We start from the raw sequence: 22906 nt of genomic DNA, 5'->3' as shown, positions 1-22906 counted from the left end.
GGTAAAGGTCTAGAAGCTTTCTGCAACTTGAAGTGTTCCAGCATTCGCACAAGAAGAGCAAATCCTCATGATGGTCAATGCATTGTTCATGTCCAATGTCAATACTCTGTGCCTATTCTGCATAAGCCAAACCACAAGAGGGTTGGTCATCATCAAATGCAGGGCTTTTTATTCAGGACCAGACTTGGGGAGGACCTCTGAATTGACCTAGTCCAAAATTTTGTTTCACAGATGAGGGACCTGAGGCCCCGGAAAGGGAGATCTCCCCATTCTCACCGCTTACTCGTGACTTGAGATGAAGCCTAGAGCAATGCGGTGGCGCAGAAGCAAGAGGGAGTCAGCCGAGACCCAGCGCCCCAGCCCCAGCATGGCACCCACACTGCTGGCACAGATTTTACCAAGCCCCATGGCACCTGGCCTCAAGGACCCAGAGTGTGCCCACCTGAGGCCCTGCTGGAAGTGAGGTCTTGTCGCCCAGCCCACGGCATGTCCTAACCTTCCTGCCATTTTAGCCCATGCTCATAAACCCTTTTCATTCTTCCCATTTCTTCTGAGAGCTAGCTTTCCAAAACAGTCCCTGCCATATCCACAAGTCTGCAGACTGAGGCCTCGTAAGAACTCCTTTTTCAAGTCAAATCCAAAGAGGAAAAGAGGCCCAAAGATTGGGGACAGAATCACTAAGGAGATTTATTTTCCTTCCCCTTAGAAATCTTCCTCCCATCCAGGAACGTTTTTCCCTGGAATAAAATACCACCAGTGCAGAGGGCAGCTAGAGACATTCCAGTCCAATTCACTTCTTTATTGGATGAAACTGAGGACCAGGGAAGGGGCATACCCTGCCCAAGGGCCCACAGAGAGTGAGGCTAGCTGGGGCTGGAGGAGGCCTCCCGGGCACTGCTCCTCCCGCCAAGTGCAACTGGCCTGCTGTGGGTGTGCACACAGCGTGTGTGTGCATGCATATGCATGTTAGCACGCATGTGTGCGCATGCATTTAGTGCCAGGAACTAGGATTGCACTGAGAAATGTTTCTATATATCAAGGTTGGGGGGAGTGGAAGAGAGAAGTGAGTATGTTTGCAGATGGGCTCAAAACAACTTGCATATGGCGGATGAAATTTCTATCTTCAACTGAACCAAAACTGAAGAGTCCGCCTCACGATTTTGCCTGCTATGTATTTTGAATAGTCATTAACTTAAAAGTAATATATGTTTTTTATAGAAAACTTAAACGTTAAAAGAAATGCAAAGGAATTAAGACTACCCATAATTCCATGACCTAGAAACAACCTTTGTCAAGATTTTGGTTTGTATTCTTCAAGGTCTTTTTTAGATACATGTAATTATATGGCACATTCTATTTGGTAATCTAATAATTGTATATTCCAATGAAGCTTTTTTTCCCCTAACACTAAATACAGTTCTATAGGACTTTTTTTTTTTTTAAGATTTATTTATTTATTTGACAGAGAGAGAGTAAGCAGGGGGAGAGGGAGAGAGAAACTCAAGCAGCCTCCTCACTCAGAGGTAGCGCAAGCTGGGCTCGATCTCAGGACCCTGAGATCAGACCTGAGCCGAAACCAAGACTCAATTGCTTAACTGACTGTGACACCCAGGTTCCCCTCCATGGGATGTTTTGAATGGCTGCCTGATTATTCTGTTCTACTAGTATATCCCTTCAACTCATTTCTTACTGTTGGACAATTTTGTAACTCCTGTTTGTTTTTTTTTTTTCACATCACAAATGATAGTGAGATAAATGTCTCTGGGTCTCTGGTTATTTCTGGATGAAATTCTTAAAATAGAATTGGTAGAACTAAGACAATGACACTTTTAACATTTGACATATGTATTTCCAAGTCATGCTTCTGGAAACTCGGGTCTATTTACACTCCGAACAACAGCATAGTATACGAGCATGTGTTTCTATATTATCTTTTGCTTATCATTTTCTGGAATTCCAAGGAAATTTAGAAATTATTTTAATTACTGGTGGGCTGTGATTCACTATTTCCACTCTTTTTTTTTTTTTTTTACAAAAATCATAAAACTAAGCAAAACTATAAAATAAGGGACTGATCTAGTTCTATGTTTACATTGTCTGAATTTGGTCTTTCTTTAAAAAATGAGTTTTCACAGAATTATAACTAAGTAAATGTAGGCAACTTAGCACCCTTTCTTATAAATATTTCTATAAAATGTTATAATGTGCACTTGACATTTAAAACTGTAAAAGATCTTTAAGGCAGGCGCTGTAATGATCCAAAGTGTATACGTCCTGAGGTTTGGTGAGCCAGGACTCTATTTTGAGTGTTTGAGTTGTTTTCAACTTGATCCGAATTAGTAGGTAGAGAGTCTGAAGACTTTCCTAGTTCCTGCTGTGTGTTAGTATCACACGTTGAACTGAACTCTGTGCATCCCTGGGAATAAAACCAGCCTCCATTTTTGCTTCAAGATGCCAATTTTTGCAAAATTCTCATTTTTATATGAAATAACATTTTATTCCGCCCCATCTCTCTTTTACAGTTTTCTGTGATCATCCAAAAGGAAATTAAAAAAAATAAGGAGGTATTGAAAATAGAGTTATGTATTTATATGTACATTTTGAACTTTTTTAAAAAGATTATATTTATTAATTTGACAGAGAGAGACAGCGTGAGAGGGAACACAAGCAGGGGGAGTGGGAGAGGGAGAAGCAGGCTTCCCGCTGAGCAGGGAGCCCGATGCGGGGCTCGATCCCAGGACCCTGAGATCATGACCCGAGCCGAAGGCAGCCGCTTAACCGACTGAGCCACCCAGGTGCCCCCATTTTGAACTTTTTAAATTATATGACTAATATATGTTATATGTAGAAAGTTACAGAATAGAAATAAAAAAGGAAAAAAATTAAAGTAACTTGTAATCACATCATGCAAAGATAAGGCTGTTAAATATGACAATGTTAATACCTTTCCAGCTTTTTTCCTATGGAAATATATACATATAGTTCATACTGCTTGCTTTTGTAACCTGCAATGATATATTGCAAATGTATTATCGTGCCAATCTGCCAACAAGTACATACTTTTAAACAGCTTCCTAGTCTGTGCCAGGCACAGTGAGAAGCAATTACAAGCAAAAGATGATCGGGTCCTCAGGGAGCTTATAGGCCAAACTATAAACAGAAGAGTGGGAAAAACATAGACATCCTGAGCCCAGGTCTAGCAGCCTTTCTTCTGGTTTATTCTCATTATGGGGTCAAACTTACTTCCTTAGCATTCTTTTATTTTTTACTTTTTTTTTTTTTTATAGTCCTAGCAGTTTTAAATCACAGTTTTCTTTAAATTGTCTTTAGGACACTGTGTCCTACTTATTTACTTTTGATCCATAAACAGTTAAGAGTCCTGGGCACACTGCCTTTTATAGTCAGTGAGTCCCAGCACAGTTCCCAGGAGCTGTGGAAGCACATCTTTCGTGGCAGGTGCCACCAGCAGTAGGACTTCAGCAATGGATCGTTCTTCTTACAGCAAGACAGGGACTCTCCTGCTTTCACAGAGGGCTTTCTGCTCCTTAACACCAGCTGTGCCCTGCACACACTTCAGTGAGGTGGATCGAGCTGGCCAGGAAGGGAAGCTGAGGCTCAGAGGGGGAGTGACAGAGCGTGGCAGAGACAGAGCAGGGCCCAGATGAAGCCCAGGCTTGGGAGGCCAGCACAGCACTCTTACTGCTTACTCTTCCCTACTTCCACTGAAGGTATGGCTGACTTGGCTGAAGAATCTGAACAGGTCAAAGATAGGCTGCTACTGTCTGCTCGACTCAAGCGTGCGCGTGTGAGCGCACACACACACACATGCACGTCCATACACGCACCACAAACACACGAATGAACACACTCACAGAAAAACAGGCAATCCCAACCAAAATACTTCTGGGCATTCTGTAAGTGCTCCCAACCTGGAAGGATCTGCCTTGTCTTGTGGTCCTTGCACCATTGCCAGAGTCTGATTCACACTTAACTATTGTTTTGACCAGACCACCCACAGCAAAAGGCCATCTCCAGACAAGCCAGGATCTCTTCCACTGGGAGTTTCCAACCCTGCATCACACACACACACACACACACACACACACACACACAATCCAGGGGCATGCTTTCGCCAGCAGGTGAGGGAGTCCCAGACAGCAGACTCCCAGTGAGCACCTCTGAAGAGCAAGATGCCGAGCGAGGCTGTGAAAAGAACCCTGGGATAATATAACACTCTAGAAAGCGGTCCATATGCACTGGAGTAATACTATCACACCATGTATGTCCTGTGCTTTACGATTCCTAGGCATTGTCTCACCTGCATGAGCCCTGCATGAAGGATGTATTATTAGTTACATTCAATAGATAAAGATACTGAGGTTCAGAGAGGCTTACTAGCTGGGCCCAGATTCGATAGTGATTAGCATAGCTTGGACTTAAATCCTGTTTCTTCTGACTCCAAAAACAATGTCTCCCCCAGTCCCCTCAACCATTGACCTCAATATGTTACATGATTCTTTATTCTCACTATGACCCAGGAGGTCAGTTTGGTGGGGCTTCCTATCCTTATTTACTAGGTGAGGAAACAGGCTCTAAGAGGTGAAGGGAGTTAGCTGTGGTCGCTAGGGGCCTCTGGCTTCCTGTCTGGTGCCCTTTCCTCCTCACCTGGTTCCTGCTGTGGAGTAGCTCCCCAGAGAGCAGGAGATTGTGGACAGACTGTGAGCTCCCTTGGAAAGTTGCAGGCAAATGTTTGGGGTACATTTGCAGACAACTGCCCTGGGGGAGGCACATCCCTGCCCAGCAGGCAGGTGTAATGTGTTTTGAGGTCATATCTGCCTCCTCTGGGGTGCTGTCGCTTGTGATCTTTCCCCTGATGTAGGCCAGGATGCCACTTTCTATTGACCAGGCAAAGAGTCCTACTTTAGAATGTCCGACTGTTGTTCAGCAGTGTGGTTTCTTTGAAGAAAAATGTGAACAGAACAAGGTGGGGAGGAAGTTGGCAAGGGAGGACAACCACACATTGGCATTGTCCACTGCCTGTTCTTGGAAAGAGTTGAGGAGCATTCGACATTGGCCCATCCCTTCACGATGTACAGAGCAGAGTCAGACACACCCTCTTCATTTTATAGAGATGCTGGTGGAGGGGACAGTTGGGAGACCATTGCAGAAACCCAGGGGGACGTGACGGGTACTTAAAAGTGGCATTAGGGTCAGGAAGTAGACACAGACTGAAGAAAGATTTTAGAGGAAGAATCAACCTGTCTTAGGGACTGGATGGTGGAGAAAGGACAGTGAGGGAGATGAGCTTAGGATGACTTCTGGGTTACTAATTTAGGCATCTAAGAAGTTGAGCATGCCATGAACAGGGCTGAGGACCACAGAAGAAGGAAAGAGTTTGGGGGGAATATGATGAACTTATTTTTGTATATGCTGAGGGTACCTGTCTGGAGAACATTCTCATAAAGGTGACAAGAAGGGAAGGTGCTCAGAAGAGAGGTCCTGTGACTCTACCCTAAGAATTCATAGACATTGCTACCACCAACACTGGCCACTGCAGACCCAATAAAGAGGAACTGGAGAGGGGGGACTGAGAGTGGGCTGTGTTTTTAGAATCCATCATGAATACAGGAAAGATCCTGAGTGGGAACAAGTCATTTTCCCTGATTCCCTCCAGCCCGTGATTTTCATAGATTGTTCGGTAGACAGTACGAGTGTCACAGGGAGAGTGTCATAATGGAATGACTTGAGCATATTGAGTTAGAAAGCCTGAATCTGGTGTTATAAATTATTTGTTGTGTGATCTGGGGCAAAACACTTAGCTTTACTGACCTTCCTTCCTCTTCTATAAAATGGTTGTCTGGTGAAAATGCTGTGTAAATTATAACAGGTTGTTCATTGGTAGATTATCAGTTTAATATGTCATACCAATAAGCTACTAATTTTGTAACTGAAATTAAATGCTTACCAATTTGAGAAGCTAAAACTTTAACGAGGAAGTACCATGAGGCTGGAAAAACCCAGTGAATTTTTCAGACCAAATTATAGGAAACCCTCAGAGCTCCAGTATCCTATCATGATGTCGTTAGGGAAAGGAAAACACAAGAATGGAGGCCAGGGGATGTCCCGCCAGTCTCCCCACCCAACCCCCACATCACCAGCCGTGGTGATGTCGGTATGGGATAGAAATCTCTCCACTCTGGTGGGTGCTGTGTTTGATGTCGTGTCACAGCCATATGTGATTCTGTTCATCCTTGAGTCTCATAGAAGGTTTAGTTTGTCACCTTCTTGGGCACCAGCTGCTTAGTATCACTCAACCAGTAATCCCTTCAGCATTAACTCTTGAGGCTATAAAAGGGGTATAGGGCATGGACTTCAATTTAATTTAAAAAATTGTTTTTTGAACTCCTTGGACTTCACAGGCACTGTGCTAAATGATGGAGATAGAATGTTGAACCACACAGGCAAGGTCTAACCCTCATAAAGCTTTTATTCTACCAAATGTCAGAGCTGGAAGAAATCTCGGAGATTGTCTGGGTGGGTATAATGGGAGAAGAAACTGAGGCTGATAAATAGAGGCCAGAATTTGGAGTGATGATTCAGTCGGTCACACACAACCCATACAACCTTGGACAAGTTTATGTCACTGCAAAGTGAAAGTGATGATAAAAATAAGAACTACCTTCCTTATACTAGAGTATGGAAGGAAAAAATGGCGATGCACATTATCACTGGCAAAGTACTGCACAAATAGAAATTGTCAGTGAAATGTTTTATTAAAAAAAGAAAAGAGGGAAGGAAGGAGGGAAAGAAGGAAGGAAGGAAGGAATACATTCAGTGTGGATGTGCATATCTTGAAAAATACTAAATGCCTGTCAAATTCTTTCTACCCCCTCTTGTCTTTATTTACACTGGTATCCTGTTACCAGACAACGAATCAGTCAAGATGGTAATATTATTTTGTGCAATATAAGCCAACATTGCTTTGAAAAGAGAATAGAAGTATTTTGATTTTTGTTACATAATCATTGATAACATTTGAGAGACTGTTTTCTCTAAAAATTCCATTAACCAATTAAATTTATTAATTAATTTTAAAAAAGAGAGGGGATGTATTTTCCACGGGCACATACATTACAAAAAAATTTCCAAAAAAAGGAAAACCACATATGCATTGGGGGTTGTTGTTCTCATTCCTTTTTTTTTTTTTTAATTTCAAGTTTTTATCTAAATTCTAGTTAGTTAACACAAATGGTAAAATTGGTTTCAGGTGTAGAATTTAATGATTCGTCACTTACATATAACACCCAGTGCTCCTCACAACAAGTGACTTCCTTAATGCCCATCCCCCACCCACCTCCCTCCATCACCCCTCAGGTTGTTGTCTATCTTTAAGATTGTTGCTCTCATTCTTGTTTTTATTAACCGAGTCCCTGAGTGGGTTTCCTGCAGTCTGATGCTTCAGAAAGCTTCCGCAGCCCAGTCACCAGTTGGGCTGAGAATTCTGATGTGAAAAGCCTGGAAGAATCAAAGAGTGAAAGGTGTGTGAAGATAATTAGAATGTACAGAACAAACAGTAACATTTGTGTTCACTCAAGGCAGCAGGTGGTAAATTCCTCATGTGAACAAGGAACAGTGATTGTTTCATACCAAAAAAAAATACACACACATGAATATATTGACAATGATTTTCTTCCATGCGTCTGAAAAATATAATGCATATTTTGCCAATAAATAAGTATGCATTATTAGAATACTGTAAACGAGAATATGGATTCCAGTAGCTTTCGAGTCATATTACTAAAGTATGTTTTTCAATCTTATGCCTACATCTCTTGGTCTCAGATTTGAGAAAATAAAATGTATAGGTATGTTGTGAGAAGAAGAAAGCAAGTGACCTTTATTGAGTATCCACTCTGTGCCAGGCACTACATGATGCACTTTCTCCATACGCTATCTCATTACCTCCTTAATTCTTCCCCCGCCCCTCCACGCTCTCTCCTGTCTACGTCTTTGGACATGGGACTCCCTATACCCTGCAGGTTTTTCTGGATCCCTGATGCTCTCTCAGTGACACTTGCCTCTCTCACGCCACTCTTCACCTGGATACATCTTCCCCTTCAAGATTCAGCTTGGACCCAAGCCTGCCCTTGGTTTTCCCACTGCACAGCTCTCCTCAGTCTTCCAGAGCTCTCTCTGGCATGCATGATCACAGACTGTAACATTGATGGTGTCTGCTTTCCTCATTCCAGGGCAAGCTTCAAGAGGACAGGGGCCATGGCTTTTTCATCGTGATGAGCCCAGTGCACAGAGAGGTTCTAACCACACAGACTGCCTGGGTGAAAGAACAAATGAATGGGTTTTTGAGTGAGCTAAATATTATTAGCCCCCAATTTTCAGATAAGAAAAATGAAGCTCAGAGAGGGTAAGTGGTCACCCTGTAGAGTAGATGTTTGATCCAGTAGGTCTAGGATTTGAACCACATTGTCTGACTTGTTCTCATAGTTGCTATCAACAAGAGTGGGAAAATCCTGAAGTCCTGCTGCCCATTCTCTCTGGCCTCCTTTGTTGGTCTATAGCAAGAAAGGACTACTGAAAACAAAGGCCTCAAGTCATGTAAGGCCAACCCATGGTGCAGGGGCTAGAAATTAGCCTGGAACCAAAGAGCATCCAGAACCTCTGCTAAGGACAGAGAGTTGAGGTCAATGACACTCAACATGGATTTTCTGAGTGTCTGCTCTGTGTTGCACCTATGCTGTGAGCTATGGGGAGTTTGGAGATGGGCACCAGATACGGCCTGATGCTCAGGTGGCCTACCAGCTCTCCCAGGCTGCTGAAAGGACATACATATATGGGTGAAACCACCTCAAGTCAGAGGAGGCAGGCAAGTGGAAGAGAAAAGCCCCTGGCTGGAACCAGAAGGCCTGCCTCTGCCTTTCTTCCCCCATGACCTTTGGAGAGCCACTTATTTCCCTCTGAGAGTTTTAGTTTCCCACCTGCAAAATTCAGCAAATGGACTAGCCTCAGGAAGTCAGCAGGCCATTGTGATTCCCAGGTTTGCTTTTGTCCTGCTTGTATGTTAGGGACTGAATTGTGGCCTCCCAACAATTCGTATGGTGAAGTCCTAATCCTTTGTATTTCAGAATGTGACCTTGGAGAGGGGCCTTTGCAAAGAGAGAATAAAATTAAAATGGAATCACTAGGGTGGGTTCTAATGCAACATGACTGGTGGCCATATTAAACAGACATGCATACAGGGAGAACGCCACATGACCTTGAAGACAACCACCTACAAGCCAAGGAGAAAGGCCTAGAACAGACCACTCCCTCGCAGGCCTCAAAAGAAGCAACTCTGCCAGGCCTGGTTGTTTGAGCCACCCCGTTTAGAACCCTGTGTGAATATGGCAGCCCTGGCAAACTCATACACTGTTGTTGTTGTTGATTCGAATGTTTTGGGGTTTTCCAGCATGTTCCTCATCATTCTCCATGTTCTTCTACCCAGCTGCATGGCCCGTTTACTTTATCAACTGGTTCTTTAAGCATTTTAGTTGGTCTCCCTTGGATGAGAACATCCCAAAGCTCTCCTTGCATGCTCACATTTCAAGACGATTCCCTGAAATCTTTCAAGACTAAGAAGCAAGGGTCACATTCTGCAAAAGTCTATTTCAGGACCTGGTAAACCAAACTGCATACCCCCAAGCCTGTGGTGTTTAATCAGTTCTCCTGGGGAAAGGGGAAGCCCTAATTTGTAGTATTTGCCAATTTCCCACCATGGCCAATTTCAAGCTTTTGACATGAACTCACTGAAAGTGGAGCTGAGAGGTGTGTGCCCTTGGCTCTGGGAGCTGGTGGGGTGACTACAGCCGGCTACTCCACGGCACTCCCGGCACTCCGCAGTCAAGGCCCAGAGTCCTTTGCACCCGATGACCTAATAATGTCTGAGTCCTTAAACCATCTGAGCTAAACATCAGGAACCAAGGTCCTCATCTGTCCTCTTCTTTTGATTCACTGAATGATTTGAGATAAGTCTCTAGGCCTCAACAATTATCATTTCTAAAATGAAAATGAATAAATTAGGGGCTACGGTTTTGGTAGCTTGACTCTGCACCACTGGGGTGGGGAAGGGGGGAAGGAAACTAGGCCCCCACACGCCCCTTCAACCAAAGGCACTTTGCCTTTATATGCTGTATATATTGGGGATCCAGGTCAGGTTTGTTTGGGGGATAAAAAGGAGGAGGTTTTACTGCTTAAAAAAAAAAAAAAAAAAAAGTCGGGCGCCTGGGTGGCTCAGTTGGTTAAGCGACTGCCTTCGGCTCAGGTCATGATCCTGGAGACCCGGGATCGAGTCCCGCATCGGGCTCCCTGCTCAGCAGGGAGTCTGTTTCTCCCTCTGACCCTCCCCCCTCTCATGTGCTCTCTCTCTCTCATTCTCTCTCTCAAATAAATAAATAAAATCTTTAAAAAAAAAAAAAAAAAGTGACTTGAGTTCTCTCCATTTGAAAGGTTTTGTGCTCCTCCATGATTCTAGACCAAAACTCTCAGCCCAAGACGTTGGAAAAGTAGTCACGAAAGGGGCAATTGAGGGAAGAATAGCCAACAGGGTGACCAATTCCAAAGAATGAGGCACTGGGTGGGGACAGGCCAAAATCACTGGATGGGCCACAGTGATGCTATCTAGTTCTTGAGCAGGTTTCTTCCAGACTCTGACTATTTATGTGAAGGGAGGAATATTTTTACCTGCCCTTAGATGGCATCCGGGTCTGGGGTGGGAGGTGGCAGTTGTTTAACAGCCCACGGTAACATTGCACAGCAATTAGGGCAGGAAGTGAAGAAGGCTGCATCGCCCAGGTGGAATTGAGGTCAAGAGAATACAATGCCTCAAGATTGAATTCAGTCTCCTGCCCCAACCGGATGTCCTCTACTGCTGCCCGGGGCATCTGGGAGAGCAGGGTGGCTTTCTTCGGAGGAAAGTCCTTCTTAAAGCTCTGGCCTGGTGTAGATACAGTGTGCTAGAACAGGTCAGGAGCAAGATAATGCCCTCCTCACTGTGCTTGGGGACTGCATGTCTGGTGGCGATGCGGAGGGAAGGTTGAGCAGGGCCATCCTGGGTCAGGGGAAGCAGGGAGCCAATTATCGGGATTGTCCAGGGGACGGATCATACACATCTGCCTCAGTCAGAAACAGTGACACGAATGGAGTTTGTTCTCAGGGGCCCAGGCACTTCATAGGGAGTTTACCTTCTTATTCAGACTTCCCTGTCGTTGACAGTTCTAGCCTCATTATCGTCCCCCTGGGGTGGCCTCTGGGCTCGGCAGTTCTTCTGAGGGAAAGACAGCCTTTTCTTTCTTATTTCTCTCATGCTGTCTTTATATTCAGGCATGGAATAGGGCTGAGTCAACATCAACCCAAAAACCTTGTGCCACGGAATCGAAGTCACAGCTTCCATGTGGGCTTAATATTCATGTCAAGAAACAGAACCATTGAGAGAATTTGGATTAATTTTTAAAAGTAGCACAGTTGTCTCTCTCTTCATGCTTGGTGGGAAAGTTTGGGGAGGTGATGAAGGATTCTAGTGCAGTCAAGGATTTTAGGGTTGGAAGGGGGGCTAGAGATTACATTTGGCTTAAGGAAATTGTGTTGGCATCACCTTTAAAATACATATCCAGAATCTAATCACTTCTCACTGCCTGCAGCTATCCCTCCATAGGTGGATGCAATCACCTTCTACCTGGTCTCCTTGCTTCTTCCCTTGAGCTTCTCAGTATATTCGAAACTCAAAAGTGAGAACGACCCTTTTGAAATGTGCATCCAACCATTTCACTCCTCTGTTGAAATCCCAGCCTTGGTGTCCATTTCTCTCAGAGAGAAATCCCAACCCTCAGAGCAGCCTAGAAGACCCTGCAGGACCTGGCTCTGACCTTATCTCCTCTAACTCTCCCCAGCCCCCGCGGATCACCATGGCTGGTCTCCTGGCTATTCCTAGAGTAATCCGCTTGCTCTCCGCTGGCATGCTATTCCCACCTAGAGAACACAGGAACGGGGCCGGCAGGGTAGGGGGTGGACAGAGGGGGAGGGAGAAGCAGACTCCACACTCAGCAGGGAGCCCGATGCGGGGCTAGACCCCAGGACCCCAAGATCATGACCCGAGCCAAAGGCATATGCTCAACCAACTGAGCCACCCAGGCGCCCTCTGTAAGACCTTCCTTGACCATTGATATGTCAGCCTGCAAGTCCCTCCCCACTGCCCCAAACCTGGGACTTTTACTCCCCTTCTGCTACTTCTACCACTTTAGACTTAACACCTTCTAACACAAAAGACACTCTTCATGTTTCTTGCTTGTTTAATACTTGTTTCTGCCTGCTAAGACATAAGCTCTACAAGGGCAGAGACCTTTCTCTCTATGTTTGAAGTGTTCCTGCCTCGTGGCAAACCTGGCTGAATTAAAGAGGATTTCCTTAACTCTTTTTTTTCTAAACATTTTATTTTGAAGTAATTTCAAATTTACATAAGCATTACAAAAACAGTACAGAGGGTTCAAACATAGCCTTCATGGAGACAGGTCACATTTCACCATCATGTTTCCTTTAAGAATGTTTAATGATATCACCCTTAGCATTAATAATGATAATAGTACCAAAATTCATATGTGGATATCATAACCTCCAAGGTGATGGTCTTGGGAGGTGGGGCTTTCAGGAAGTGGTTAGGTCATGAGGGAGAAGCTCCCATGAATGGGCTTAGTGCTCTCACAAAGGAGGCTACAGGGAGATCCCTTGGTCTTCCACCATGTGAAGACACAGTGAGAAAGCGTCAGCTGCAAACCAGAAGGTGAGCTCTCAGCGGAACACGACCATGCTGGTGCTTTGATCTTGGACTTCCCAGCTGCCAGGACTGTGAGAAATAGAATTTTGTTCCTTATAAGCTCCCCAGTCTGTGGTATTTTGTTATAGCAGCTTGAACAGAGTAAAACACATGTGTAGAATTCTCTAGGTCAAAAGGCTTTTTTTTTTTCTTTTTTTTAATGCTTTAGCTTATTGGCCACTCTGCACATCTCCAAGATACTGGAGCTAAGTAGCTAAGTAGCTAAGAGATCAGGCTCTGCCGTCAGAGAACCTAAGTTTGAGTAGCTGTGTGGCCTTGGGTAAGTTGATTAACCTCTCTGAGCTTCAGTTTCCTGATCCGTACATGAGGATGTTGAGAAGGGTGAGGCTCATCAGATTCAGGTGAGATCATGCTCAAGGTCACAGCATTGGCAAGGGCAAGAGCAGAGCTGGAAGGTGAGCTGTTTTCTAACCCGTATCTTCTGCCCTGTGGGCCCCATATCTTCTGCCCAGTGCTGCCTGGGTGCAGCCCATCTTGCTCTCCTCTGCTCTTATTGTGTTCGCTCCCTGGGTCAAGAGTGATTCTCCAACAAAGTGAAGATAGCAGCTGCCTCCTCCAGGCTGGGATGCTCCCCAGACAACTGAGAACAATGCCCCAATGTGGGCCTGAGTCACTGCATTCTTGTCCCCTCCACCGCATGTGCTGCCTTCACTCAGTCCCTCTGCCCTGTTCCCGTGGTGCCCGTGTGGGGGATGGGCTGCCAGCCTGGCGCTGACCGCAAGGTCCTCAGGCACCCTCCAGCCTGCTGACTGAGATGCCATCTGGCACCCACCACAGCTGCAAGGCCCATGGTCTGGCACCAGGAAGCAGGAGGACTGGAGCATGGTGGAAGTCTGGGGAAGACCTCCTGCTTCTGGTCCAGCCTCTGTCGCTTCCTCAAGGGGACAAAGCCAAGGTCATGGTCACCTCCAGGCCTCAGCTTCCTCGGCTGTAAAATCAAGAGAATAAATAGTTCTGAGACCGATCATGATTTCTTGATCCTGAATTGTCTCAACCCATGATGCTTATATATTCGAGGAAGAAGTTTCAGCCTTGATCCCCAAACAGGAACCCTGCCAGGCATGGGGATGAATCCATAGAGATAAAGGAGGATCAAGAAATATCATAAGGAGAGGGATCTGATGCAAAAGCTACTGTTAGGATTAAGTGAGTTAATATGGGTAAAGCATATCATCAGGGGTTAAAAAATATTTGTGATGACAGTGGTGAGAAAAGCATCTGCCCCTGAGTCTCCCTCTGTGCCTGCCACCCTGCCCTAAGCCAGCCTCCCATGTTCTTGCTTCTGAAATTCGGCAGTGGTCTCCAGTGTGATCTTCTGGTCACCAGTGCCTCCCCTCTTCAACCCAATCTGCCCACTGCTGTTAGAGGGATTTTCCTAAAACGCTGTTGTGCCATGCATCTCTCTCCTGCTCAAAACCCTTCAGTGACCCTGGAAGCCTCCTGAGTTAGGTTCAAATGACTCCCCCTGTAGTCAAGCCCCTCAACAAAGCACCAGCCTATCTTTCCAACTACCCCCTCTACCCATCTATCCAGGATTTCGGTAAACCTACAGCCCTCCAGACAGATGCAAGCTGCCCGTCCCTTGCTTAGAGTGTTAAGATGGTATAGTAGCTAAGAGATCAGGCTCTGCAGCCAGAGAACCTAAGTTTGAGTAGCTGTGTGGCCTTGGGTAAGTTGTGTAACCTCTCTGAGCTTCAGTTTCCTGATCCGTAAATGAGGATGTTATAATGGCACCTCTTGTAGGGATGGTTCTGAAGATAAAAGAAGTATGGAAAGCAATTGATGTACAGCAGATATTCAATCAATGTTTCTTATTATTTTATCCTTGGCACTGAACATGTCTTCTCTATGCCATGTCCCTTGTCTGCTACCATCTGCCTGCCTGCCTGATAAAACCCTCCTCACTCCTCTCCCTCACACACCTGAGCCACCCCCTTCTTGCCCTTCACGAGGTAACAACTTGATTAAGCTTAGTTTTCCTCCCTGTGAAGTCCTTAAGGGCCGGGAAGAACCTGTCCCTCAGAAGTCTCTGGATCTCAGAAGTTAGTGCCCGGCACCTGGCAGCTCTCAATAAGGATGTGTTGGAGGACAGAATGCAGGAATGTGATCATGGAAGGCTCAATGATGACTGAAGGCATGAACAAGTGCTGTTTGGGGCAGCTAGCACCCTGATCTGTTAGGGCCATGATGCAACTTCCCAAACTGGGGACACAGGCAGGCTGAGCATGGGCTCTGAGTTAGGAATGCTCCCCTTTGATCACTGTCCCAGGGGTAAAGCTGCTCGAGAGCCCAGATCCAAGTGGCCTTCTCTGCCCAGGGCCCTGTTGTGGCAGAGCAGGTGTGAGGTATGATGGATGAGCCCTGGAAGAGGCAACGTGGGGGCTGGCAGAGACCAGGGCTCTACTCTAGCTCATCTCCAACTGGCTAAGGCACCTGGGAGGAATCACTTCTCTTGGGCTCTTAAGGGGAAATTTGGGCTAGATCATGGTTCTTAAAGTTCATCCCCCAAAGCAGCAAAATCGGGGTCGCTGAGAGTTTGTTAGAAATACCGAACATCAGCCTCACCCCAACATTCTGAAGCAGCAAGCCGGGGGAGGGATCCAGACATTTGTGTTTTATCCAGCCCCCTAGGAGATCTGAGGTTCACTCAGGTTTGAGAAACACTGGGTTAGACCAGTGGGGGCATTCAAGGCTATTCCGTATTTTTTGTTTGTAATTGCGTGGGCCCTGTTTTTGTTTTGTTTGTTTGTTTTGTTTTTTCCTAATGAAATCTCAGGCAGATGCCCAATACGTAAAGTGGACTAGAGCAGAGTCTCCCTCTGGTTGACTCTCTGACTCTCCCCCCACTCTGACTCTCCCTCATCATGCACACTGGTGTAGCAGGCCTCCAGCCAGCTGAAGAGTAGAGAATTGGGGGTCTGTCAAGCCCAGTGCTGCCAGTGGGCTGTGCCTCCCAAGAAGGCACCCCCTGTTGGCTCCCTGCTGAGTGCCCCCAGTAGACACCACTGTGTATCCAGAGGTCTGACGTGAAGTGGGGTCCCAGGCCTTGGGGTGGGTGGCACTGAGGCATGGGGGATCCTTGGCCGGGGGGGGCAGCTGAGGCTCAGTGGCGCTGACCAGGTAGGCATCTCCCCCAAGGCTGCCCAGCCAGCTGCTGAGCCCCATTTGATCACGTGAGGCGGGAGCTACCCTGCATCTCGGGAAGGCAGAAGTCATACTTCATTTTCATACTGGCCGCTTTTGGAGACAATATGGCACCACTCAGATTTTTAGATCTTCCCTTTCATGAAGCTCAGCAGATCATGTGAAGCAGTCAAGAGGCCCGCAGACATACTCATCATTCTATGGTTTCTGCACTTTCTGCTTCTCCCCTCCGACTATGTGGATAGATGAGTCACTTGAATTTCTTTACTTCATTTTCTGAGGTAAAGAAGATAGTGGGGGGTGGGTGTTGGGGAAGCCCATGATTAGAGAACTTCACAGAAGAGGCCGCACTGATGGAGAAGCAGAAGGGAGAATGCTTTGAGGACTCTTATAAAGGGTAGATGATGGCTGGGACATTCTCTAAGGGCAGAGAACCAGACAGAGGCCAGAAATTACTTCCCTGATGTAAGGTAGCATCGGAGGATGCATGCTTTGTCAATAGCAGAGAGCATGCCAGCAGCAGGCGGTGGGGAATGGGGGTGTGCAGTGGAGGTGGAGAGGAGAAAGGTAGGTGTTGGGGCTCCCCAGTTGATGTGAAAGTGGCCATCTTCCTGATTCCGTCCCAGGATATATGTGCCTGGTGCAGCTGGGCAGAAGGAAATCTCTGTGGTCTGAGGCACTGTCCAGACAGTTATGTAATGGTGTGATTCTCAGAAGGAGAGAAAGTACCACTATAAGGAGACCTCTTCTCTTGGTCCCGGCATTATAGAGCGGGACCCATGTTCCTTCACATCACCATGCTTTGGTTTCCACTTCTGGAAATAGAGAATGATTATATTATCAACTCACTCCTGAAAAAGCACACAAAGCAGGCATGATCACGTTAGCACCTCCCATTTGTCCAACATTACTAGATACAACATATTTCATAACCATGATCTCATCTCGTCCTCCAATCAATTCCTTGTGAAGAAACCCAAGACTTGGGGAGGTTGCATGTCTTCCTGAGATCACACAGCATGTCAGTGGTGGCCCTGGTTAACTGATTCCCAGTTCCTGGTTTTCTCCTAAGGCCTGCTGCTTCCCTGTCTGTGAAATACAAAGACCTTTCAAGAGAAAGATTACTCCTAGTTGTACCATTATTGTGTCTTGTAGCTCCAAATGCTTGCAACCTTCACAAACTGTATTACATTTCCCACTTCTGGAACTCAGCATTTTCTCTCTGTAAAGACTGGCTCCATGTTTCCCTGGAACAAGCTGGCTGGAGACTTGGCTGTGACTTTTGCCCTATTTACCCCTGAGCCCAGACAGAATTCCCTAGGATTCCATGGGGCTCGTTGCATTTTCTAGTTCTCAATGAGAGTCAGTGGGAAACATTACTTTCCTGTAAACTCCGTAAGTTCAAAGACTATTTAAATACCAAGACTGTATGATTTTATAACCTAGGAGGGATAAACAAAGGTGTTCCCTGGGGTCAGGGGATTATTTCACATGGTCACAAATACTGAGTTAAGATGAGAATTGTGTAGGCTCAGGAACTGGGTAGCTCTGGAGCTGGAGACCTCTTCCCACCTGCTCACGTGGTGGCAGGCCCCTCACCTGTCTCTGAATTCCCTTTTCACCACATTTCTGAAATAGGGGTGGTAACAGCTGTCTATGAAATGCTTTGTGACCAGGCAGCAGGCGTTGTACTGTGGCCAAGTATTACGGAACAGATGAGCTTTGTCTGAACCCATCACCCAAGGCATTCAAATGTGGAATATTTGGAGGAACACAAAATGCCATTGCTGGAAGGGTATTTCAGCAGTGATCTAGCCAAACCCTCCACTCTCTAAAATATATGCTCTCTACACCACTCTCAAGGAAGGATGGTCCAGCCTCTGCTTGAATGCTTCCTATGACAGCAAGCTCACTATTCCATTTCTCTGTTGTCCATCTCTGTTAAGAGGATGACTAGAAAGTTGGTTGCTTTTAATTTTACTCCTTGCCTCTAGTCCTGTCCTCTAGGATATCCCAGATGAAATCTAGTTTCTACCTCCATTTCCACACTTTTCATATACATGATGTATTGAGGATGGCTTCAGTGGCCCATCCTTCAAGAGCCCATTGTTGCTGTGTGGACGCCACGTTCAGAGGTGGTGGAAAAGATGACACTGAGATATTGGGCTCTGCCTTTGTCTCTTCCAGCCTTTGAGGACCAGGAACGAGGCCCTCCCTCATATCTATGACTCACATCTATGACTCCACTGGGTGCATGGCAGCCAGTCCATTTTACTATGCAGCTTATCAGTCAGAGAGCTATTTCTTGCTCCTCCACATAAGGACACAGTCAAACGTTAATAAGAAAATTTAAAAAGGAGGGATGGATTCATTGAGTGGAGGATGAAATACTTCTGTGATGGTTTCTGCACTGAGGTGGAAAAGAAAGGCACTTGCTCTGTTGTGCACACCTGTGGCCCTTGGAAGGGATATTTATCACAGATGGACTGGGCTTCTGTTTATTCATCTAGGGATTAGAAGCCACTAGTCCCTCCCTGCCACACACAATCCTCAAGACTGCAGGCTTACACTGAACAGCATTTCAAAAAAACACTGAAAAGGAGATGATTTATTCTATGTCCATGGCAAAGAGTTTCTGATAGCTCAAATGTCTGACATTCTAGGATTCATTTTATGTTTCAAGAACAGAGTGGGAAAAGATTAAAGGATTTGAGTCCAAAAACCTGGGTTTGGGTATGGGCTGTGTCACTGATTGGTTATGTGATTATTGGGCAAGTCACGTCACCCTTATGAGTCTCAGGTTTCGAATCAGTAAAATGGAGAAAGAAAAATTCCTACACTGTGGGGAAGGGTGTGTGTGTGTGTGTGTGTGCACGCACATATTATTTTCAGGATTAAATGAGCTAAAGTTTCTTCTGTAAACTTCATTAACTATTGTCACCTTTAGAATGGTCTGCCCAATAAGTCCTTTTCCAGTTGTCCAAGATATCAAGTGCTACTTTGTAAGGTGACAGTTTTTTACTGCACTCAGTTGTTTGGAAAGTTGGATTACATAAATACAAGTTTGAGTCTTTATCATCCAGTCCATATATGTTAAAGAATATAGCATAATTCTTAAGTGCTTCTACAAATGTTGGGAAATGGAACTCTTGTCTTCCATTTTGAAATCTTTGTCATGTATTATAGACTCACAATCATATATCTTTATAGTTTGTATGTCAGGTCACTAGGAGAATGTCAAGTTACAGTCTAAAGGAATCGTACCCAACCTAGGACTTTTGTTTGTTTGTTTTCCATCCATGCATTTATTCTTCCATTCATCCATTAATTCATTCATTCCATGACCATTTTTACTATGTCTCTGCTATGTGCTGTGAAGGATCCAATGTGATCCCTTGGCCGAAGAGCTCACTGTATATCTGGGGATATGAGAGGTATGCACACATGACAGCACTATATGGCAGGGTGAAGTAAGTCCTACATAATATTTGCAAACAAGTTGCTGTGGAAACTTGAAGAAGAAGCGACTAATTCCAACTCCCCACAAGAAGGAAGAGGGGGAGGGTTTCATGTTAGCTTTACCTGTTCAAACAAGTCAAATGAAATTAAAGCACACATACAGTGAAAGAGTGTTGGGATCTGGAGTCCTCATGGACTTGGTTCCTGGCTCCCTCGCTTCCTAGCTGCGTGGCTTTGAGCAGTTCTGTCTCTGAGCTTTCTTACAATAGTATCCATCTCCTGGAATTGTTGTGAAGGTTAAATGAGATAATACATTGTCCAGCATGTAGTAAGAGGTCAAGAAATGTTAGTTGATATTGTTATTATTTCACACAGGAGGTGGAGGCTGAGGTGAGCCTCTATGGAGGTGTAAAATTTTCAAAGATAGTAATGGAAAACAAGGTGTTCCAAACAGAGGGAACAGTCAGAGCAAAGGCCTGGGGGAAGAAAGTTTTCAGAGAAAGATCTCCATCGTATGTACCATGCAGTGAGGGGGCAGTCATAGCAATGGGTGGTGGCTGGAGTAGATGGCCAATCTTGGAAGGCTAAAGAAAGCTAAAGAATATGATCTTGGTAGATAAGGGGTTTCCAATGAGGTATGCATGCTTCCAGGAGAGTGTGCAAATCATACTGAAATCTTCATTTATATTTACATAAAAGAAGCTTAAAAGTCCTATTACTTCCTATATAGATTGATTATGGGACCCTTGTTGGATCTCCACATCAAATGACATCACGTCACATCTCCAACTAAGCTCATTCTGAGGGGTGGATGGGGATTCTATGTCCTAGAGAGCCCAGGAGGTATTCATACTGACGTTTTCATGTAGCTGGTTTCTTAAATTTATGGATTCCTTACCTAGATTTAACTAAATAAACCCTGACAAAATGGACAACTGGTTTTTAAAAATTCCTGCAAAGAGGAGGAGTGGAGACCTGGATTTCGTCTGGTCTTGGGAATTCAGCTGGATAGGGATCAAACCATTCTGAACACCTACGAACTCAACAGGAGATCGAAGAAAAGAATAGCAACAACTCTCTGAACAGAAAAGTGACCACTTTCTGGAAGGTAGGACGTGCGGAGAAGTGAATCTGAGGCGATATTCGGGAGAATAGACGGCGGGGGAGGGGGCCTCCATCTGCCGCTTCTGGCAAGTGATAGAGCCGCGGAGCGCAAAATCAGAACTTTTAGAAGTCTGCTCCGCTGAGGGGCGTCGCCCCATTGGCTAAGCAGGGGGTGGAACCCTCGCGGGACAGTGTGGTCTCAGGACCCTCGGGGTCACAGAAAGACCGAGGCAATTCCGCCTCCGGCAAAGACATTTGGGAACCATGGCAACAGGCCCCTCCCCCAGAAGATCAGCAAGAACAGCCAGCCAAGACCAAGTTTACCAAGCAATGAGAACGGCAGAACTCCAGCGAGAGGGGAATACTGCACATAGAATTCATGGCTTTTTTACCATGATTCTTTAGTTTTTCACAGTTAATTTTTTTTTAACTTTTTTTTTTGAATTTTTCTTTTTCCCTTTTTCAACCAACATCTTATCAATCCCTTTTTTAAAAAACATTTTTATTTTTCATTTTTAGAGTCATATTCTATCCCTTCATAGTAGTTACCCTTGTTTTTGGCATATATATATAAGTTGTTCTCTCTTTAAAATTTTGAGATACAGTTTCTTCTAAAAGATCAAAATATACCCTAAATCTCTAGTGTATGGCTTTGTTCTAGTCTCCTGCCTGATCACATTCTCTCCCCTTTTTTTCTTTTTTTTTTAAATCCTCTTCTTTCTTTTTTCAAACAACTTCTTATCAATTCCTTTTATAAAATTTTTATAATTTTCATCTTTACAGTCATATTCCATCCCTTCATCATATCAACCCTTATTTTTGTACATATATAAGTTTTTCTTTCTTTAAAATTTTGGGAGGCACTTTCTTCTAACAGACCAAAATACACCCAAAATCTAGTGTGTGGCACTGATTTATGCACCAGCCTGATCATATTTGATCATATTCTGTTTTTTTTGTTTTGTTTTGTTCTGTTTTTGTTTGTTTTTATCTTTATCTTTTTCTTTTTTTTTCTTTTTCTTTTCTCTTTCTTTCCCTTTCTTTTCCCCCAGCTTCAGGTCTTTTCTGATTTGTTTAGAGTATATTTTCTGGGGACATTGTTACCCTGTTAGCATTTTGTTCTCTCATTCATCTATTCTCCTCTGGACAAAATGACAAGATGGGAAAAATCACCTCAACAAAAAGAACAAGAGGTAGTACCAACTGCCAGGGACCTACTCAATATGGACATTAGTACGATGTCAGATCTAGAGGTCAGAATCATGAATTTAAAGATACTAGCTGGGCTTGAAAAAAGGATGGAAGTTATTAGAGAAACCCTTTCTGGAGAAATAAAAGAACTAAAATCTAACCAAGTAGAAATCAAAAAGGCTATTAATGAGGTGCAGTCAAAAATGGGGGCACTAACTGCTAGGATAAATGAGGCAGAAGAGAGAATCAGTGATATAGAAGACCAAATGATGGAAAATAAAGAAGCTGAGAAAAAGAAAGATAAACAACTACTGGATCATGAGGACAGAATTCGAGAGATAAGCGATACCATAAGACAAAACAACATTAGAATAATTGGGATCCCAGAAGAAGAAGAAAGAGAGAGAGGGGCAGAAGGCATATTGGAGAAAATTATAGCAGAGAACTTCCCTAATTTGGGGAAGAAAACAGGCATCAAAATCCAGGAGGCACAGAGAACCCCCATCAAAATCAATAAAAATAGGTCAACACCCCGACATCTAATAGTAAAACTTACGAGTCTCAGAGACAAAGAGAAAATCCTGAAAGCAGCTCGGGAGAAGAGATCTGTAACCTACAATGGTAGAAACATTAGACTGGCAACAGACCTATCCACAGAGACCTGGCAGGCCAGAAAGGACTGGCATGATATATTCAGAGCACTAAATGAGAAAAATATGCAGCCAAGAATACTATATCCAGCCTGGCTGTCATTGAAAATAGAAGGAGAGATAAAAAGCTTCCAGGACAAACAAAAACTAAAGGAATTTGCAAACACGAAACCACCCCTACAAGCAGTATTGAAAGGGGTCCTCTAAGCAAAGAGAGAGCCTAAAAGCAACATAGACCAGAAAGGAACACAGACAATATACAGTAACAGTCACCTTACAGGCAATACAATGGCACTAAATTCCTATCTTTCAATAGTTACCTTGAATGTAAAGGGGCTAAATGCCCCAATCAAAAGACACAGGCTATCAGATTGGATTAAAAAACAAGACCCATTGAGATGCTGTCTGCAAGAGACCCATTTTAGACCCAAAGACACCCCCAGATTGAAAGTGAGGGGGTGGAAAACTATTTACCATG

The sequence above is a fragment of the Phoca vitulina genome, unplaced genomic scaffold, assembly GCF_004348235.1.
Source record: "Phoca vitulina isolate PV1807 unplaced genomic scaffold, GSC_HSeal_1.0 scaffold8, whole genome shotgun sequence".
NCBI classification, from domain to species: Eukaryota; Metazoa; Chordata; class Mammalia; order Carnivora; family Phocidae; genus Phoca; species Phoca vitulina.
The sequence above is the reverse complement of the archived record's forward strand: the minus strand, read 5'-3'. Positions refer to the sequence as shown.